Source organism: Sinocyclocheilus anshuiensis, unplaced genomic scaffold (assembly GCF_001515605.1).
Source record: "Sinocyclocheilus anshuiensis isolate Anshui unplaced genomic scaffold, SAMN03320099.WGS_v1.1 scaffold51, whole genome shotgun sequence".
Taxonomy (NCBI): domain Eukaryota; kingdom Metazoa; phylum Chordata; class Actinopteri; order Cypriniformes; family Cyprinidae; genus Sinocyclocheilus; species Sinocyclocheilus anshuiensis.
The window spans coordinates 5,528,339-5,550,862 of NW_015548296.1; the positions used below are offsets into that span (position 1 = coordinate 5,528,339).

At 36.0% G+C, this 22,524-nt stretch overlaps 1 protein-coding gene across 1 annotated transcript in view; it reads right to left on the reverse strand.

The window, feature by feature from the left end:
* Positions 1–22,524, reverse strand: part of LOC107656093 (glutamate receptor ionotropic, NMDA 3B-like) — an 84,510-nt gene that overhangs the window by 57,216 nt on the left and 4,770 nt on the right. The window lies entirely within an intron of this gene.

The window sequence follows — 22,524 nt, forward strand, 5'->3', positions numbered from 1 at the left end:
CTGTACCACAGTGGAATGAAAAAGAACAATGTCAAAATCTGATGTAAAGTTTGTCTTAATCAAAGATCAATTCAAAGAGGTGAATGATGATTCTGACTTGTGGAGAATAAAAAATTCATTGATTAGTGAAGGAATCTGCCAGAATCCATGAGGTTTAGATATATTGCATTTGCTGTCAACACTGGTACGGCCTTGACTTGCGTCACAACGTAGAAAGGAAATAACAAGCGTTCAGTGGACAAGCTGCATTGCTTCAGTGTTGATAACAATAGCAGGATGTTCGGCTGTTATCAGGCATTTAGGAAGTAAAATGAATTATGTTGTTAGCTTTTGGCAACAACAAAATCAAGAAAACATGTCAAATTAATTTATTACGCATGTAAACTGACAACTTACGCTATAAGAGAACAGAGATTGAGACTGCTAAACTGGATTTCATGCCTGCTTCACGAACAGGGTACAAAATAGGGCCAGAAGCTGCTCAAAAATCTAGAAAATGGATTACTTAAAGGGGTCATATGATGCGATTTCAAGTTTTCCTTTCTCTTTGGAGTGTTACAAGCTGTTCGTGAATAGATAAGATCCCTAAAGTTGCAAAGACTAAAGTCTCAAACCCAAAGAGATATTCTTTATAAAAGTTAAGACTGGTCCGCACGCCCTCCTAAAACGCCTCGTTTAAACACGCCCCCACATGTCTACGTCACTGTTTGGGAAGATTTGCATAACACCACCCAAATGTTCACGCAAAGAAGGCGTAACTTTATTGTTGCTGCCACCGGCGCCGCCATGTTGTGAAGACGCTGTGTGTTTCGTTGCGAAAGTGAAAATACTTAGTTTGGCCTTCCAAAAGAGGACACAACTAGAAATCAGTGGTTAAGTTGTATTTACAACACTGTTCCAGAACAGTTTAACCCAAATATTCAGATGTGTCTTCATGTTTTTGTCTCGTCGCTCCGGCCGGGACACAGCATCACAGTATAGTAAGGAGCGTAACATTTCCACCACACGCTTGAGGTATTCGGCCAATCACAACGCACTGGATAGCTGGCCAATCAGAGCACACCTTGCTTTTCAGACCGATAAGCTTTGTAAAAATCGACGCGTTTCAGAAAGGCGGGGCATAGAGGAGAAACAATAATGTACAGCATGTGGAAAATAATGTGTTTTTTGAACCTTAAACCGCATAAACACATTTCATTACACCAAATACACAAAATAATGTTCTTTTTAGCAACATCATATGACCCCTTTAAAATGTGAATTTACTTGCAATTTTCGTTATACTGTAGAAATGCTCCAAACATTTATCATTTGCATGAAAAAAAGTGACATTTATTTATAAAATATTACATTTTTGGTCATTTTTGATCATTAAAGTTTTGATCACAATAGGATACCAACTATACAGAATAAAAAAGACCAACAAATACACTACTGTTCAAAAGGTACAGTATTTTTGTTACGCAATACTTTTGTTTATCAAGGATGCATTAAATTAATCAATGGTGACATTAAACATTTAAAATGTTACAAAAGATTTCTATTTTAAATAAATGCTGATATTTTTTTTTACTTTCTTTACATTTATCAAAGTATCCCAAACAAAATGTATCACAGTTTCCCAAAAAAAATTTATATCCATTATATTAATTAATGTTTTTAACATTGATAATAATCAGAAATGCTTCTTACAATAGAAAACATTTAATTTAAATTACACTAATATTTCATAATGTAACTGTTTTACTGTATTTTTGATCAAATTAATGCAGCCTTGATGAGAATAAGAGACTTCTTTCAAAAACATTACAATTTTACTTAAACATTAAAATATTAATTACTCAATAAAACAACAGAGAAAGGAATAAATGGTCCCCTTAAGAAAAAAAAAATCATGCTACAGCCAGGTTCATTTATGTTAGATAATAGTTTATCTAGCATACTGTATCTAATAACTCTCACAATACTGAGAGATCAATGTGCATCACAAACATATGCAGAAGATAAAAGCAAACCAGACCTAGAAAAGCCTCCATTGTCAGATGATCCAGTCTGTCGACATGAAAAGAGCTTCTGCTTCAGAATAAATTAATTATTGAAGGAAGTTATGAATGAATTCCAGGTTTAATAAACCAGTGAATGCTTAGTACATTCTTAATATAGCTCAAGTGAGGATTTGACTTCATTTACATTTATTTCTTCTTAGCTGAATGCTTTCTTCCCGCGGCAGAGCTAACAGTTTGAGAGGTCATTTTATCACCTGTGCTAAAGGTTTCAGCATCTAGATGGAGGAGTTCTATAATATCTGGAGGAAACTGTCCATTAGCTTTCACACTGATCTCGTGGCAGTTGTTTCGCTGGCACAGACCCCCTTTATATGAATAGAAGAAAGTCTATAAGAGTGCATGACTGTATCAGAGGCAGTAGGCAGCAGGAGGGTCAGTGAAAAGTCAGTTCCACTAGTCTAATAAAGAGAACTAAAGAGCAAGCTGGGAGCTATTTGTAGTAAGGACTGGATTTTCTTGGCTTCAGCTTCGTGTTAATAATAACCCCTGTTTAAATGAGATGTGTCTGTGTTCACCATCATTATGTGGACTCCTAAGGATATAGATGTGGTTTCCGGAGGACTGCTGGCTCTGATGTGCTTTTATTATCATTGCTGTTGGGCCCTTGAGTAATTCTGACTGCTCTGTAGCTGCTGCAACACGTTTGGAAATCTGCGTTTCCCTGGACCTCTCGCATTTGGCCAAGGTACAGTGGTCTTTCCAAAGAGCTTAAAGTGGGCTTGTCAAATAAGGGTCCAAAGACCCTGTTATTAGGCTCTTGAACAGAACTGGAGCTTGTAGTGGGTGACTTATAAGGGCTTTTCAATGGTAAATAAGAGCACCTCTGTTTAGAGTGTAAAGAAAATGTTAAATAAAACACATTTTATTTGTAAATGTTCTTTAATATGGCCCTGTTCATCACAACGGAGTTATAAAGAAAAATTAAAAATGTAATTCCAGCTAAATTTTGCTTTAATTAGAAAAAAATATAAATGCTTTCATGTAGAATTTCAAAAATTCGATGAAAAATGATGTTACTTTAAAATATTATATCTAATAATATATAGGAGCGTAAGATATAGCTATATATCGTCACGGCTGTGATTCGGCCAGATAATCACAGCATGCCTATTTACAGCCATATCTCACAGCTACGAGTGTGATATTGTGTTTATACAACAGTTCGCCATCTCTTGTCACCATCTACTGGCAGTACAATGTAACTGAAATCACCATCACGAACACACACACACCGATACCCAATACTAAATACTATTATTAAATACTACTATTATTTATATAAAATTTTACTTATTGAATAATAATATTTAATAAACAACAACAACAGCCATCATAAAAGTTGCTAGGCAATTCAGTCAAAAGTACAAAGGCAGCGCTCTGACATACAGCATTAATGTTACATAAAGTACAACAGATTTTGCCCTCAGCCAGAACTATTTGCTCTGGAACAAATAATAGATTAATGAGACCAAAAACTGCCCGTTAGATTTTCCCAAAACGAAATATATCTCATGTTTAACCACTATAGAGACCAGAGTATGTGAGCGGAGCGCGGAGTGGAGCGGTGTGATTTTGAATGGAGCGAGGAGCGGGTTTTTTTAAAAGTCGGAGCGTCGTGGTTTTCGCTCGCTCCAAGAGCGCTCCACTACCACTCCATCACGAGTACAATTCATGCCAACAGGCAACAGCCTATAATATAACTGCATATTTAGCAAGAATTCACGTTAAACATATTTAGCTAGCTGTAAGATGGATCACTCAAATCAGAAAGAATGTGAAGGTTATGATGACGGCATGAACAGGAAGTTAGTTCTCAAGGAAATTGTTTGTTCCTTCTAGATACTGAATATTTTCAGGTGAAAGCATGATTTAAACAGGTACAGCACTTATTCACACACAATCGCTCTCTCAATAATGCATTCAAACAAATGTAATCTTACAGTGCTACTTCATCTGTATTCGATTTCGAATGAGCAGAAATCTGTAAAAAAAAATGCAGCAATCCGTAGATAAAATAACTGACCTACTGTTATTTTCATCCTTCACAAACAAAATTTGCTCTGCAAAAAGCAGCAATGATATATTTTAATTCTGACAACCATGTAATATTGGCATGTGGTAGGAAAAAAGTTTGTTCCAATAAGCCACTTTGAAATTTTATTTTAATATATGTTATGAACAGAACTTCTGTGATATTTCAAAACATACTGAAATACTTTAGCCGTAAATTTCCTCATGGAGCGAAGCCGGAGCGGTGTTTCTGATATCAGTGAGCGAGGAGTGGAGCGGGAGCAGGAAATGGTGAACCCAGAGCGGAGCGATTATTGAATGCTCGGAGCGCAGAGGGGAAATTGTTGCCGCTCCACTCCGCTTACATACTCTGATAGAGACATCATAGCCAGCGGCAAATTCCAGAAGATCTGGCCGAGGCGCTGCTCTCTGCGGGTTCATGAACGCTGAACAGCCTCTGACGCCCTGGAGCTCACAACTCCGAAAATGTCGAAACAAATTTTCAAACAGATGTTATCTTTATTAACAAACCGCATATTTGAAGTCTAAACAAGTACATTCTCGCCTTAAAAACTCTTAAAACTACATTCCGTGACTCAAAATCAGGATTATTTATAAAATTATAGTGGATTTGGGCATCTGCCATGACACTCGCTGTGAGAAATACTGCAAGCGGAGTGATACAAACTGTAAAACGGCTGGAGTTGCTTGAATATCGCACTGCTGGAAAAGGCTGTCAGCCAATCAGATTCTAGGACCAGAAAGAACTGTTATATAAATTGTAATACACTACTGTTCAAAAACATTTTTTTTTAATTAAAACTTTAATTCAGCAATACCACATTAAATTGATCAAAAGCAATAGTAAAACTTCTATGTTGCCACCCAAAAATAAATAAATTAAATAAATAAAAAATTACTGTTCTTGAACATCAATCATCAATAATAATTAGAAATTTTTCACCAAATCATTATATTTCTGTCAGGACCACTATTGTCAAATATGATTGACAATTAGCATACAGTTTGGATTGGCGGTATGGTTCTGTTCTGGGTAAGAACTCCCTGCGCATCCATGCAGCCTAGCATGGATAAGAGCAGGGAGAGCAGCGATTACCCACCAGGGTAAACAGAACAGAACCAACATAAATGTATTGCAGATATTGTTAAAGTTCAATAATTTTATGTACACATTTTAGAATTAGTCTGATTCAAAGGAGAATCAGAAGGCTGAATCCTGACTGACAGAGGAGGAGCTGGGGATGGAGGAGGGTAATTAGCTATTGAGCAATGTAAAAACTGCTGATAATACTGAGGGACCTTATATATGAATGCTTAGATAGGTGTCGTATTCCCATAGGTTGATGGGGATCAGCTGAGAGTCAGCTGATGCGAGCTTGACTAACGTGACCTGCAAGAACTAACGATGCACTTGATTTTTGAGAGATCATGTGACACTGAAGACTGGAGTAATGCTGCTGAAAATTCAGCTTTGCATCACAGGAATAAAAAACATTTTAAAACACAGGCTATTAAAATGGAAAACCGTTATTTTAAACTGTAATAATATTTCACCATATTACTGTATTTTGTATCAAATAAACACAGGCTTGCTGAATTTCTCTTCAACCCAATTTTACTGCTTTTTCCCCATTAGAAAAGAATGGTTTTATATTATGTAATATATCAACCTTCAAGCTCATAACAAATATGCTTTTAAAAAGAGATATTATGGATTGATGCATTACAAGCCAAAATGTGTAATTATGAGTGTGTCTGTCACTGACAAACTGGTAACACTTTAGAACAGGGAACACATATTCATATTAATTAAGAGTTTTCCTTCAATAAACTCATAATTTCCTGCTTATTAATAGTTAGTGAGGTAGTTGTTAAGTTTAGGTATGGAGTGGTTTTAAGGGATCTAAAACATGGTAATGCAGGATAAGTCATTAATATGTACTTTATAAGTACTAATGAACAGCCAATATGCTAGTAATAGACATGCGAATAAGCAGCTAGATAATAGTGAGAATTGGTCTTTAAAATAAAGTGTTACCGACAAACCCATATTTGCTGACCAGCGATCATGTATTTTACATGTTGGTCACGACCCTGTTACTTTTGGCCTGAAAGTGGAAAACATGATCTGTTTAATCAGGTTTAATCATTCTTCTGTTAATCATCCAAGCTGGCATGTGTATCAGAGGACGCCAACTTGCAATCCCAATTTGCCAAATATTTTCTGATCGACCAGCCTAGCCAGTTTATTCTGTAATATCTGATGGCTTTGTTGGTGAATCTGCTGGCTTACTGTGTTTACCTAATTGGCTTTGCAATGAGAAGAAGGAGACTTCAGATAAATATGCTTGAATAAAGCCTGTGGTCTGGTGAGGAGAGCTAAAAAAGACTCATAGCCATGAACCTTCCATTAAAAACCACAACAAACTGTTATAAAGCAATAAACAAACTGTTGTAGCGCCACAGAGCATAACTCGCAATAAACATCTCATCGCTGAGCGGCTCCATCTTCTAAATTAGAAGTTTTATATGGCATTATACAGTAGCTACACACAGCACTACAGCACACTAAATTGCACCATATCGTACTACACAGACAGAAATGAGCACAAAACTAAATAAAACACATTGACTGGGTTTTCTCAGAGCTGAGTTTCTCCCCAGCTTGCACCATGCTATTTTTTGCTATTCATTTAGTTCGAGGTGATAGGTGTAGGCTTAATTAAAATGATTGCCTATCGTGATTTTACACTGAAAGATCATTTTAGGTCTTCCATTTAAGGTTGTGACTTTCTGCCTCACTGCAGTTGCTAAGTCACATCCTTAATATCTAGCTTGCATTAAAGGAATTTTCTAGATTTAAAGTCAAACTCCCTTAGTAAAAAAGTAATATATTTAAAATACCTTTATTTCATACTAAGTATAGTAAGTATAGTAACATATTTTCTGACATATTGCTCAAGACTTACTGATATAAAAACTATAATACAACTTTATTTGGAGTACTTAATATTAAGTCTAAAATGTGTTCTAATGTCACTACTGATTGTATGATCTTTGAATTATTTCAGTCTTTAAACGCAAGATATTTAAAATGTACCTGAAGTATACTTGCACTAGTTCCTATAGCACAATCAAATATATACTTCAGTATATCTTTAGTTGGACTTCAGCACAAGTAAAGTGCATTAAGTACAAAATTGGTTGTTCCAATTTAGCAGACTTTAAGTATAGTAAAAGTACAATTGCAGGGTATTTTTATTAAGTACACATGTAAATGTATTTGTAGTACACTTAGCATGAAATAAATGTACTTCAAATGCATTGTATTTTGTTTTTTTTTTCACTAGGGTCAATAGACAGCTAAACTTGTGGTATAATTTTGATTACCACAAAAACATTTTTTTCCCTTACATAAATGCATATGTGCATAAAAAAGTATGCATATTAGCATGATTTTAGTGTGACATTGTGATAAGGAAAAAACAAGATGGAAACATTGTATTTCAATGCTGTTGTGAGTGGACACAAAGTTTCCTGGAGGAACGTAAAATGTTTGCTACAAAATGTTCTTATAGTTATATAGAATAAAAATACAGTAAAACAGTAATATTGTGGAATACTATTACAATTTAAAATAACTTATTCCAGCAAAGCTGAATTTTTGCAGCCATTACTCCAGTCTTCAGTGTCACATGATCTTTAAGAAATCATTCTAATATGTTGATTTAGTGAAAAAACAATTATTATTAATGTTGAAAACAAATGTGTTGCTTCATTTTTTGGAAACCATGATCAATTTTAAAATAACTATATTGATTAGAAAGTTCAAAAGAACAGCATTTATTTGAAATAACATTTTTATTTTGTTCTATATAACTACAAACATATTTGTGTTTTCTAGCATTTTTCATTCCCCCAGGAAACTTTGCGTTTGGTTGCAAAAGCTCTGAAATATAGTTTTTCGTCCCACCTCACATTATTATTTCCATCACCAGTTTCTCACAAAGGTTTTCTGGCATTTTGGGAGTCAGCCAATGTAAGTTTTTTGAGGGAGTGCAAAAGTTGTATTTTATATTTTATAGAATTTTATAGCTTCAATTAATTTTTTTATTTAAAAAGTTTTTCATGCATCATTATACCACAAATGCTGTTGCTGAAGCTTAACTTGCATCTAACCTGCACTATTGCAGTGCTGAAAATAAAGTGTTATTTTAGTGGCACGTATGATATAACAGTGGCATTTTCTAATTCATCATACATCAAATTTCTAAGGGGGTCCTTGTCAGCTGTATACCTTTGCCTGGTGTTAAGTCCACCCCTACTGCTACATCGGTCAGTGAGAAGTGGCTGGTTTGAAATGCTCGTCACAAGCATCTGTCATCAGCCTCTTTATCCTGACAGCCTATTACAGCAACTGGGTCAGAGCTGCCCAGTTTAGCACAGCCTCTGTCAAGACCCCTGGCAGACGACAGCCGAAGGTACGTGGGCGACCCAGACTTTGACGCATCAGTACAGAAGCTCAGACGGAGAGATGTTCAGAAAATGGCGGTCACGACCCAAACAGCAGGAGCACAACATGACAAAGAATTGGCTAATATCAGAGCGCTGTGTTGGGAGACGAGGCTTTGGCAGGCTCCTCTGCCCTGCTAGAATCCAACCAGGCTCTCGCCTGCCAAAGGGTAGTTTGCAGTCAGAGTGAAAAACAAAGGATTAGTTTTAAAGGAGGGCAAAAATGCAGAGCCCATCTCACGCTTCAACCTGCCAAAGCCTACTCAGCGGAACTCATTCATAGAGAGAGCAGAAGAGTAGATGAATAAGAAACGGAAAAGTTGTATTTTATATTTTATAGAATTTTATAGCTTCAATTTAGTTTTTTTGTTTAAAAAGTTTTTCATGCATCATTATACCACAAATGCTGTTGCTGAAGCTTAACTTGCATCTAACCTGCACTATTGCAGTGCTGAAAATAAAGTGTTATTTTAGTGGCACGTATGATATAACAGTGGCATTTTCTAATTCATCATACATCAAATTTCTAAGGGGGTCCTTGTCAGCTGTATACCTTTGCCTGGTGTTAAGTCCACCCCTACTGCTACATCGGTCAGTGAGAAGTGGCTGGTTTGAAATGCTCGTCACAAGCATCTGTCATCAGCCTCTTTATCCTGACAGCCTATTACAGCAACTGGGTCAGAGCTGCCCAGTTTAGCACAGCCTCTGTCAAGACCCCTGGCAGACGACAGCCGAAGGTACGTGGGCGACCCAGACTTTGACGCATCAGTACAGAAGCTCAGACGGAGAGATGTTCAGAAAATGGCGGTCACGACCCAAACAGCAGGAGCACAACATGACAAAGAATTGGCTAATATCAGAGCGCTGTGTTGGGAGACGAGGCTTTGGCAGGCTCCTCTGCCCTGCTAGAATCCAACCAGGCTCTCGCCTGCCAAAGGGTAGTTTGCAGTCAGAGTGAAAAACAAAGGATTAGTTTTAAAGGAGGGCAAAAATGCAGAGCCCATCTCACGCTTCAACCTGCCAAAGCCTACTCAGCGGAACTCATTCATAGAGAGAGCAGAAGAGTAGATGAATAAGAAACGGAATCAGTGAGTAATGGAGTAGATGAACAGAGAAGAAGAGGATACGAGGAATAAGAAAAGGCTCAGAACAGAGAAACTAAAAAAATTCAAAGCAGTCATAGCTTGTGGTTACAGATTAAGGATTAATATGCGGGTTCGAACCTAAAAAGGGACTGCCAGCTTTTTTCATGCATTCTTCTTCTTCTTTTTTTAAATCAACACTAAGTTTAGTTTTTAAAAAAATAAATAAATAAAATAAAAATTAAACAAAAAGCTGACCCAAGAAGTGGTTTATGACTATGCAAGCTTTGGGGGTGTTGATGTAAGAGATCTACTCCATACGCCAGCTTTTTTCATGCATTCTTCTATATCGTTTTGAATCCAATCCGGACGTAGTCTTTGACAAAAACGCATGCTTTCTTAGCTGATGACTGGAAACCTTTTTTTTAAAGGGGTCATGAACTGCCTTTTTATTATTTTGTACAATAGGCGATTTTCTGTCCAGTTTTGACCCCCCTCATCAGAACACTCTGTTTGAATAGGTGTGGCAGATTGTAGACTCGGAAGTAAACGCCCACTGCTACAGTATGATTGGCTAACAGTTGTGTATGTTTGACAGTCTTCACAGATGGATGCTGCTGGGATTTAAGCTAAAAACACATAAATACTCATATCAAATTATCTGTTCAACAGACAAAGCAATAGTGATCACGTAATAAAAACAGTTACACTTGTGTGGTGCGACATTACTGTCGGATCCAATATAGTCATCAACACGTTAAAAACACATAAATACTCATATCAAATAATCTGTTCAACAGACAAAGCAATAGTGATCACGTAATAAAAAAAAAACAGTTACACTTGTGTGGTGCGACATTACTGTCGGATCCAATATAGTCATCAACACGTTCTCACTTCCAACTCGTCACATATTGACGTTTGGCACGTCACTTTTTGACACTCAAGGTACCCCTTCTTTGTTTCGACGCACAGGGGTATCCTTTTAGCATCACTTTTCGACATGCAGGTTCCTCCATTGTTTTCAGTTGTTTGTCTTAATTTAATGGTTTGCATGCATTTGTAAAAAATAGAAATAATTTTATATAAATTTATACTTTCATTGGAGCACCTAACCCCACCCCTACCCTAAACCTACCCACTTACACTCTGTTTGAATAGGTGTGGCAGATTGTAGACTCGGAAGTAAACGCCCACTGCTACAGTATGATTGGCTAACAGTTGTGTATGTTTGACAGTCTTCACAGATGGATGCTGCTGGGATTTAAGTTAAAAACACATAAATACTCATATCAAATAATCTGTTCAACAGACAAAGCAATAGTGATCACGTAATAAAAAAAAAACAGTTACACTTGTGTGGTGCGACATTACTGTCGGATCCAATATAGTCATCAACACGTTCTCACTTCCAACTCGTCACATATTGACGTTTGGCACGTCACTTTTTGACACTCAAGGTACCCCTTTAGCTTATTTTTTTCGACGCACAGGGGTATCCTTTTAGCATCACTTTTCGACATGCAGGTTCCTCCATTGTTTTCAGTTGTTTGTCTTAATTTAATGGTTTGCATGCATTTGTAAAAAATAGAAATAATTTTATATAAATTTATACTTTCATTGAAGCACCTAACCCCACCCCTACCCTAAACCTACCCACTTCTGAACAATATAAAACATGTAGCAGGCTAATAAAAGTACAGTCACAGGTATTTATTGCAAAAACTGACCATTAAAAAGCAGTATAAAAGCATTACAAACAAGTCCTGTTGCATTCCAAGTCTTCTAAAGCCATACGATATCTTTATGCAAAGAAGAGAGCAAAACATAAGGTTTTAATCGCTGAAAATGATCCCACTCTGTTAATGCGCTCACATCTCATTCAAAAAGATACACCTGTAGCATGACGCAATAGTTCACGAGACACACAAGAGCCAATGACATTTCACAACCAACGTAAGGCTTCTTCTGGCGGCATTTATTGAATTTGCGCACAGACTGCACACAGGATCTGAGCTTTACAGCGGACGGAGATGGCGATCGTGTCTTTTCCTCTCACAAATCAATCGTTTTGCCTCGGAAAACTTGGATTATTAATATTTTTTTGAATAAATTATGACTGTAGCTGTATCTGCCTGTAATATCTTGTGTTTTATTGACAAATGGTAGGTTTAGGGGCAAGGGTTTGGGTAACGTGCTCATAAATGTGTAAATAATGTAATGTAAATAAAACTGTTGTGACTGTTTACATTGAAAAATCACACCCCGACTTATATCCAATAATGGCATTATTATAACCTAATATATAATTTAATCATGACGATAAAATTCCCAGTGCCTTTCGTGTCGGCATACTGATGCCAAGGGTTTCTTATTTAAAGCAATGGAGGACCCTGAACGTCGAAAAATGATGCTAAAGTGTCCTGATCAAGCGTCAATATGTGACGAGCTGGGAGTGGGAATGTGTCGATATAGTTCGGCACAGCATCGTCTTTTAGTTTCAATATTTCTGAAAATCCTGCCTCGAATTGTGCCTTGTTTGTAAATGAATCTGTGGTAAAGTGAACAAAGGACCAAGTTCCTACTGACGCAGTCTGGAAATAAATAAAGTTCATTCACCCTTTCCTAATGTTGGGATCAGAATTAAGGCAATGCAGAGAGCATTTCTTCCACAGCTTGGCACTGCACAGCATCTTGTTTTCTTAAGGGCCATCTTTTGGTTTCTACGTTTGGTTTCTGCGTTTCCTGCGTTTGCCTATCTCGTTGTTTACACTACATGCGCGAATCGGTGGGCGGGGCTAAACAGGCAGTGATGTAGAAGCAGGCGTTGATCTTCTTCTGCTGGGGTGGTGTTTAGCCACACTATTACGTCATAAAGTGGCACATTCCACAAGCTGTCGTTTTGGCAGATTGGCTTCAATATAAGCTATTTTTAGAATAACGAGTAAGTTTTGAGTTCTGAAACTCACAGGATGTTTTTATATATGTCAAACGATCAAGGGATCAAGGGATTTTTGATTTCTCAGTTCATGACCCCTTTAAATCACTGGCAGGGAAAGAGTTAAAGTCAATAGGATCCAATGTTGTTTTGACTTGTAAGGACTTCAAAATATCTTCTTTTGGGTGAAAGAAAGTCCCATTTTGGAACAACATGTGGGTGAGTAAATGACTAAAGAATGTTCCTTTCTGGGTGAATTAATTTAGAAAAAGCAAGCATTTATTTAAAGTATATATTATGTATTCACTTAGTGAGTTACTTGCTTTTATTCTAATTGTTACTCAGTTACCAGAATTCAAGTGACTAGCCCTTCCAAGTATTGTAAATCATTGCTTCAATTAAAGGCTAAATAGCTATCACTGATAAACATTTACTCTGTCATGGCCAGACACTTAAAATTGATTCCGAGCATTGTGGTGGATAAATGTTTCTCTTGCTCTTGGGTCTTTTAAGGATATTATCAAGAATAAGTATTAAGCTTGTAGATAGCAGTGGGTAAGCAGCCAAATTAAGGACTTTTTTCTCTCATTTAGTACATAGGTAGTATATCATGGTCATTACAAACCACTTTAATGGCTGAAGTGAAGCCAATTTAAACCCCAAGAAATGTCAAGTCAGCCGTGAGCAGGTAAGAAAGCAACATATTTCTGAAAAAACACAAATGAAAGAAGCTCTTCAAGGAATAGTCCTTGTTCAGTACAAGTTAAGCTCAATAGCATTTGTTGGATGTTGATTAGCACAAAAAAGCTCATTTGTATTTTTTTTTATGAAAAAAGGCACAGTGAGGTCATTAAAATGGGTCAAATCATAAATGTTTGTGTGAAAAATAACCACTTACTGTACTAAACATTTCTCCACTGCATGACAATGAAATGTCATAAACCCTAAATCAACTATAAAAATCACAAGAACTTCACAATTTGTAAGTTTTAACAGATTACTTCATGTTAAAGAATTGAATTTAATTAAAATTATAAGCTTCCCATTAATGCTTTCAATCTTACAAAAATTCATTCATTTTTGTCTGAATGATTTTGATTGAGTGAGACTAAACCCTTCTTTTGTGCATCAAGCTGTCCTAGAATTAAATAAGACATCAAAATTCCACTAACAGAATTAATGTTTTTTTTTTCTGTAGTGTCTATTGTGAAATCTGGTGATCTATGTGGTAATAATTGAAGTTTTTATATTTATACATTACAAAATTGTCCAGATTTACTTCCATTTTAAGTGACTCACCTTGATTTTTGCACCTTTACAATAAAACGAAGACAAGGTTTTTGTGGTAATCAACAATAGTGACAGCATTACTGTCAGTAGGGGTTAAAGTTGCGATAAAACTGAAGTTTACTTCCATACTGTGATGTACATCCAATTAACAAACAAAAATATATGGGGCTTCTATCCATCGATTGTTGATTGTATTTTGAGATGTGGCCAATGCAATCAAAAATAAATGCAAGCTTGCAGTCAACTGTAGAAAAGGAACAGCTTTAAGGCTTGAGCTGAGAAGATGGCATACATCACCAGAGAGAAGTCTGTCATTTCAGGGTACATTTATACAACAGCGACATACTAAAAACAGAAACCTTTTTTCCCTACAGATGAAGAATTATCCCTATTCCCACAGATCCAAAGTTAAGCCAAACATTTAACAAGCATATGCTCTAACAAAGATTCATGCTAATTCGCACACGTGTTAAGGGAATTAAAGGAAATCGCTGTTTAACTGGCCCTTTGGGTTCCCTCATAGAGCCAGTATTTGGTTAGTACAGGCCAGAACATTCCCACAGAGGCCACACTGTCACTTCCAAACGTCAGGGGTGAAAATCTCCCGGAGAAGTCTTGTACCCAGGAGGCAATGCTGCCTATCACTGTCTCACACCTGTGCACTGTTATAACTTATCTCTCTACGCCTCTACAGCCTTCTTTTCTGGGACTCCTTCAATTTTTTACTTATCAAGTCACTGCTCATCAAGTCTGCCTCGCTCTGAAACACAGATCCAGACAGTAGACAGAGCATCAGGTAGAGGGGAATTACACAGCCGCTATGGTGTGAGGATGTCAAGGGCACGGGCTGTAATTCGAAGGCCGGTCTGGGACCGTTACAGCAGCACGTCTCAGGTTCTGATGTTAAATGTTTTTCTATTTAATGTTGAGTAGGGTGTTAATGGACGTCTAATGTCATTTACTCACTCATGTCATTCCAAACAATGCTTTTCTTTCTTATGTGGAACACATTTAGTAGAATATCTATGTTACAACGAAATAAACACTTGCAGTCAAGCTCCAATGACAAAGCACCATCTAATTTAGTCAATCCGGACATTTTCAAACTAGGGTCTGACTAGTTCACATGTTATAAAATTAAATATCTTTCAATATCTTGCCAAAATTACAAATTGGGCATTAATACTGTTTAAAATATAATTCAGAGGACTGGTTGTAAATCATGAGATTCACTGTGATTATTCTATTGTATATATTCTATCTAGCCCTAGTTTTAACAGTACGAAATCATTGTTTGTGGAAAGAAAAAGAAAAATGTTAAATCTTCCTAAACAATTTTTCCTCCTCTGTAATAATACCTGACATTATTTGACACATAATATTAAAATACATTTTAACTAGACCAAAAATCTCTAAAATGAATAGTGTGTGAATACACAAAGTAAATACGCTTCAGATAATATTATTAAAATTTGCTTTGGTCTAGTACACTGACAAAATAAAAGCAACTATTTAATTTTGTAAACAGCATGTTGTCTTAATATGAGGTTTAATATTTTTCCAGATAGTTTAAATGGGTTTAAACACAAAAATATATAGAGTGCTGCCTGCAGGGATAAAATTTTTGTGGGCCAAAACCCAGAAAGGAGTTAGTTCCATTGTGTTGAAGTCAATGGGTTTTTTCAAAGGGTTTTGTATAAATGCCTGAAATAAGGTCTCTATAGGGTTAACAAAAGCTCAAGATATTTTTACATTTTATACTACAAAATAAAATACATCAATAACTGTCTTGAAAAGGGTGGTTGCTAACAAGTGGCTAAATGGGACTACAGAGGTTGTCAAGGGCATTAAAAACCATCACATTAAACAGGTAAACTCATCTACTCACTAGTCTGCTTTTACAGTCTCATTTTCTTTATAATCACAATCTTGCAACTTTCAGGGAAAATATTTTTAAATAAAAGCTGAATGGACACTTCATAAAGCATCTAGTTCATTTATATAGCATACATTGTATTTAGGCTTCAAAATCATCGAAAGTTGTGTTCATTATAATGAAGAACAAAACGTGTAAGAATCATAAACTTCAAAACGTCATATTTTCTGCAATAACCTAAAAGCAAATGGAAATTATTAGTCTAAAAATGTTAGCCTAAAAAATATCACTGCAGTGCTTTATACCTGCCTTTATATATTAAAAAGGGATTCCTTTACAAAGAGATCATTATATTTAGTGGTCAGAAAGTTGGACTCGTGTAATTAATTGCAAGTTCTCTTTCTTCTGCTGCTCAATTCATCAGCAGCCACGTACTGATGACAAAACCACATGAATCAAAAATTCATTACATTACATGTTTCACCAGAGTCCAATTTAAGAGGGTTTTAAAAGCATGAAATAGACTTATGTTTTTCCCCGTCTGCTGCTTTTCACGTCACAGCTCACGCATTAGCCCGGAGCAAGAGAAGGACTGGAGACTGTTCTCATGGTGCCATCAGCCAGTCAGATCTGTCAGGACGTCATTTTCCTGCAGCTCAAGTGTGTTCTGTCACATGGCATGTAGGTCATGTACTCCCAGGCCGGCTGGTGCCAGCCGAGCAACTCTCTTTGAGATGAATGGGAATGCTAACGGATACTCTCTCCAGGTATTTTAGACATCCTTGATCACTCTCTTGTCGAGGTTTAGGTAAGGAGGCTGGATGTAAACAGACATACTTGAAAGCGTATGAACATCTCAGACAGTAGATGATCTCTGAAGGATTCGTGTGTAGTGGATCAGTTCCCGTGCTGAGATACAGGTAAGGTTTGCTCACTCTGCACCGAGCGCTGAGGTCATGGAGAGTGTATATCGGCCACATTAACAGCTAGTAAAAGAGCACGCTCTCTTCAACAAACCGTATCATCCTGCCCAATAACTGGCTCCTGGAATTTTGATTCAATTCATATCGATTTTTGCGTTCCGCTGATCTCTGTGTCACAAATAACTCCTGACTCTATTGCAACATATATTGAAATTGGGGGAGTCAATTAAGAAAGATAATTCAGTTAGAACTGAGAATATGATTGAAGCATTAAAGTTTGGTAATGTGTTGCTTGAGAGCAGCTCTCACTTGAACAACTGAAAGATTGCGAAAAAAAAAAAATCTCTGAAGCTAGTCTTAAAATATTGAAAAGCCAAAATGTTATCTTGTACTGTAATTAAAATGATACTCGTGTTGACCCAGAACAAGTAAAGTGGCATCAAACCATGTCTACAAGCATTGTTATCATTAAATCCTCATATAAAAATACATTAAAATATTAAAACAAGCCTATTTTATTTGAGCTAGTTTCCAAGGCAACATTTCCCATTTTTATTTAGTTTACATTCATTTACTAAAATAACTAAATCAAAATTAAAAACAACAAAATCTAGCTAGTATCACAATGACACTAAAATAACATTGGTATTGTCGTGTTAAATAAAAAATATTTGCAAATATAGCAAATCTTTAGTTATAATTAAGAATGAATTGAAACTACAAGATATTGATAAAATATAAAAAGATATTCTATTGTACCACTCGTGCAATAGCAGTTTGGTTTTAGCTAGTAACAAGAAAACATAATCACTGAAAAACCCTAAACAATTTATTTACTTTTTGTATGAAATATAACCAATCACAGAAAGCATAAGCCTTTCATTTGAATCTATTTTATGAAATACCTTTAATTATTCATAAACCATATGAACCAAATTTTATTTCAATTTTCTATTTACATAAAGTGTTGATTTACAGTCTGAGGAAGAGTGTTTTTGGGTGGAGTGGGGTTAAAATAAACAGTAAATGTAATACAATTTTTGATTTGTATAATTAACAATCTACTGATGATCTCTGATTAATATCGAAGTGGAATTAATACTATTTTTAAAACAAAAGGCAGGTGAAGGTTTGGGACACGTTTTTCCTCTCTAGAATTAGAGAACAACATTATCCAACATAATGATAAGCAACATTACTTTTATCTAAATGCCTCCACAGTACAGCAATCACAGGGTCACTCCCTCTGGACCAGCATGAAGTTAAGCGCTTTGTTCAAGGTCACAACAGTGGAAAGATTGTGATCTTAGTCATTACAGTAGTTAGGTAGCGCATGGGATTCACCTCTGCCTGGGATTGATTTGTATTAACAGCTCTGATTTTTATCCATCAAGTTATCAGGCAATCCATGGAGGTTATCTCATAGGATGGGGAAGTTGAGGAAATGCATTGAATAAGACAAAACAACACGGTCTGAAACACTTTGAATATTAAGCTCAAAAGTAGCGTTGTAGTATATTTATGGATCTTTCATATCAAACAATTGTGAATCAATTCAACAAAACGGGAGAACAGCAGGAACGTGCATCTTTAAGCTCCTGGGACGAGACTTCATTGTATCTACCACTAGCTAACAATATGTTACTTAATAAATGTTCACCTTGCAATTCTGGTGTTAAAATAAAACCTATTTCATAATAATAAATGACCACTAGATTGTATAAATTGCTGAACGTTGAATATTTAACCAGCTATCAGCAAAACACGAAGCACAAGGCTTGCGCTTACTGGCCTTCAAAAGAAGCTGATTCTGTTAAGTGAAGTTTCTTTAACTGTTCAGCAACAAAATCTTGAACTGCATACTTTTTCTTATGAAAGTACCTAGAGTCCTTTGCAATTGCTGGATCAATTTTGTGCTGTTTCAGAAAAGACTTGGATTTCATGATCTATAAATTCATGGAGCAAGTAATAGTCTTGAGTTCTGCCCAAGGGTGACCTTTAAAATCTCACATATTTTGTGTTAAGCAAACTAAACGTGGGACCTTTCACACATGCACACAGCGAGGATTGGGGTAAAATATCTAGATGGTTTTGGCTTAATAATCTTTGCTGGTGTGCGGAGACGGTTTCTAATCAAACACACTTGAATACTGCCCATTTAGCAACTGCCAGTTTAACAATTCTCTTATAAATTTTACAGTGTTGTGATAAACTGCGATAAAATACATTGATGTTTTTATGAGCTCTGCAACCGTCAATGGAAGCTCTTTTTATTATGTAGGTCTTTATAGCATACTTCCATAGCATGACATCGCTACAGCTGTATAGATATAGACTCCACATAATAAAGAGCTTTGTGTTTTGGGTTTTTCTGTGCACTGGGTCTCTCTTTCATTTTTTGGCATCCCCTCTGGTAATTCCTTTACATTTCTACTGCAAATTAGAGACAAGAAAGAACATTTATTGTTTTAATTGGGCTCATTGCAAGCAGATCTGGGATGCAAGGACAGATGAGACAAAGAACAAATGTATCTGTAATATAAATGTCCTTGGACTTTTGAAGCCTGTTAATCACATATACATATACATATACACACACACACACACACACACAATATACCAGTCAAAAGTTTGGAATAATTAGGATTTCATTCAGCTTTGCCATCACAAAAATAAATTACATTGTAAAAATATAACAAAACAGAAAATATTTTAAGTTGTAATATTTCATAATATCACAGTTTTACTGTATTGTTTTACTTTTTTTACTGTATTTTAATTTTCAAATCATAATTATTCCAAACTTTTGACCAGTAGTATATAGAAAACTCAACTCAATCACATGGTGCAACCATTATGCAGAAAAACATAAAACAGGAAATTATAATATATAGAAGATCCTTGCAGACCCTCAGGCTTGTGTCTCTTAAATAAGTCTCCTAAAATATATTAAGTCACTTAAGGCGAGACACTGCAGGTGAATAGGGTAAAAAAAAAAAAAACTAATAGTTATCACCTTACTTACCCGGCTGGTTGATTACATTGATAATTGCAAACATTTTTTTGTATTACAAGTTTTATAAAATGTTAGGTTTAAATATGCAAATGAGTGATTCTTTAATGAAATATGTGCTAATTTGCATAACATTCTAGTACAAAAATCTAAACACTGGATGATGTCAGTTTCAAAATTCTTGTTTAATTTTTTTGACATATTAGAGACAAAAGTTTTTACAAAGGGAATTTTGGGTATCTCATTTTTGTCACTCCATAATTCAGAAAATGCTTAGAACGGATAGAAAACACTATATTTTCACAATTTTGGGGGGAATAACATGTTGTATATAATCAAGCAAATTATATATGAACAAATCCCTCTGTAAAAACCTTCAGGATATAGACAGGAATAAAAATTTAAAGTTTGGTGTGTGTAAGTGCTACTGAAATGGAGATTTATGGCTCAGTGTAGGAGAAAAAAATAATTTTGTGAAAACGGCCTTTAAATATATTTATTATAATTTAAATCTATTGACACAAATAGATAAAGTGCTATAAAAGAAACACTTAACAGTGTCTTTTGGATGTTTTCTTTCCACTAGTCTGAAAAAACACTTTATGAAAAACCAAACAGCCCAAAATCTCACTTGACAGGTGCATGAAAAAACAGTGTTTTTGCCTGCAGTGTCTCCCCTTAAAACATAATTTGACCTTTTATGACAAGCTAAGGTTATTTCAGGTTGTAGAAAGTCATGTGGTGTGAAAAACACTGAACAAAACATTTGATGTAGTAACAATTTTCACTCCGAAACTGCTAGTAAATTAAACAATTAATCAAAAAGAAATGGCAAGTAACACCTCGAATATAATATAAAATCTTTAAGTATAAAGACTAAAATAGTATTTTCTTGTTGCATTAAAAAGTATTTTGTTGTATTAAACCTTCGGATTGCATTGCTGTATCTACCACTAATAACAGAGATAGCTCTCCCAAAAATTAAAATTCTGTCATTACTCAGTTGTTGTCTGCTGAACACAAAATAAGATATTTTAAAGAATGTGAGTAACCAAGCAGTTTCTGGTCCCCACTGACTTCCATAGTTTGGAAAAGGAAATGCATTTAGGACCAGAAAGTGTTTGGTTACCAACATTCTTCAAAATATCTTCTTTTGTGTTCAGCAGACAACAACTTGAGGGTGAGTGACTGATGACAAATAATTCATTTTTGTGTGAACAATCCTTTTAACTTCTTATCTTTCCATCACATTCTTTTAATATGCTCCTCTGATCTAATTGAAACTCAGCTGAGATTATTGAAGCATTCCCCCACTGTTGTATTACCAAGCAGTCATGCACTCTGTCAGAAAGCCATTGTCACCCACTATAGTAATACTGTTTCTGTTTGGGGTCAATTAAAAAGGCCTTGGGGCCTTGGACCTCTAAAGCTTCAAAGTTGATGTGCTAGAACTGCAACCATAAAGCAAACTGTGAGGAACAAAACAACGAGAGAAAAAAACTCACACTGCAACACTGCCCTGTGCGCATCTCCGCATGGAGATCAAACAATTGATGAACACAACACAAGGCAAAAGCCAGCCTGCTGAAGAACACACATTTCTCCTCAAAGAGCAAGATTAGCAGATCAAGTGAAGCAGGATCCAAGCGGCTCGGAGCTCCAGAGCGTCCCATAAGCATTACAGCAGCAGCCAGTTCACAAGCCCTATTATCACCCTGCCTTTATTTGTGCCTGAGTGATGTTGCACACTAAAGCAGAGCACCGTGAGCTTTTACACTGATTGGCAGATTGCAGAAGGACAGAGACTGAGGTTTACAGCCTACACAGTGAGATCTGTCAATGTCTGATTTCCCTGTGCCGCTTGTCCGATGTCAGCGTTGACTCATGACAGTGGACAACATCTTTTGGAGGTATGGCTTTAGCCTCAAACAATGGCTTTGGTAAGTCTTTCCATTTAAGAAGGATGATTCAGTCTGGTCTCATTGTTTATACATCCAAATGACAGTGTTGTCATTTGACAGGACTTGGTGCGTATTTCTCAGTCTAACGCGCATCACCCCGAAAACACAGCACATCGCGTCTGTGACAAAGCAGGCGAGAGCCAATGAGCTTTTGATGCCATTGCTGTAAAAGCTGTCATAAAACTTCTTTAGGTGGCAGTTTTTGAACTTGTAACAAGTATGATTGGGTATTGAGAACAATTCCGTTGTAGAACCGGTTCCATAGTGAGAACTGTGGATTCTGTAAGACACATGCATTTCGATTTCGCTTATCAATTCCTGTGTGCGTGTCGTAATCTGACTTTAAACCATTCAAGCACAAGAAGACGTGAAAGAGAAAACAGTGCGCACACCCAAAGTTGCCTATCATTTAGTTGAGTTTTTGAGTTCTCTTTCACATCTGCTTGTGCTTGAATGGACAAATACACACAAATTGGATCCATGCATTCAGTCTTAAAGGGGTCATATGATGCTGCTAAAAAGAACATTATTTTGTGTATTTGGTGCAGCTTAATATTCCTTCTGCTGTCTGTGCCATTAATGTTAATCAGAGAACAAAAGAAAAAGAAAATCACTCACTGATCTTGACTGATTAACTCTAATTAGGATTAATCTATATTTAATTTATAAAACTATGCAGTGCTATTTTACATTTGGTTTCAATTTCGGTACCTGAACTTTGTTCTATTTATTTTATTTACTAGTGCTATTGCTAATTTGTTCTTATTTTGTTACTGACTGATTAATTGACCTTAATAATGTTTGAAATCTGTATTAGTTAGTCTAGTTGCTG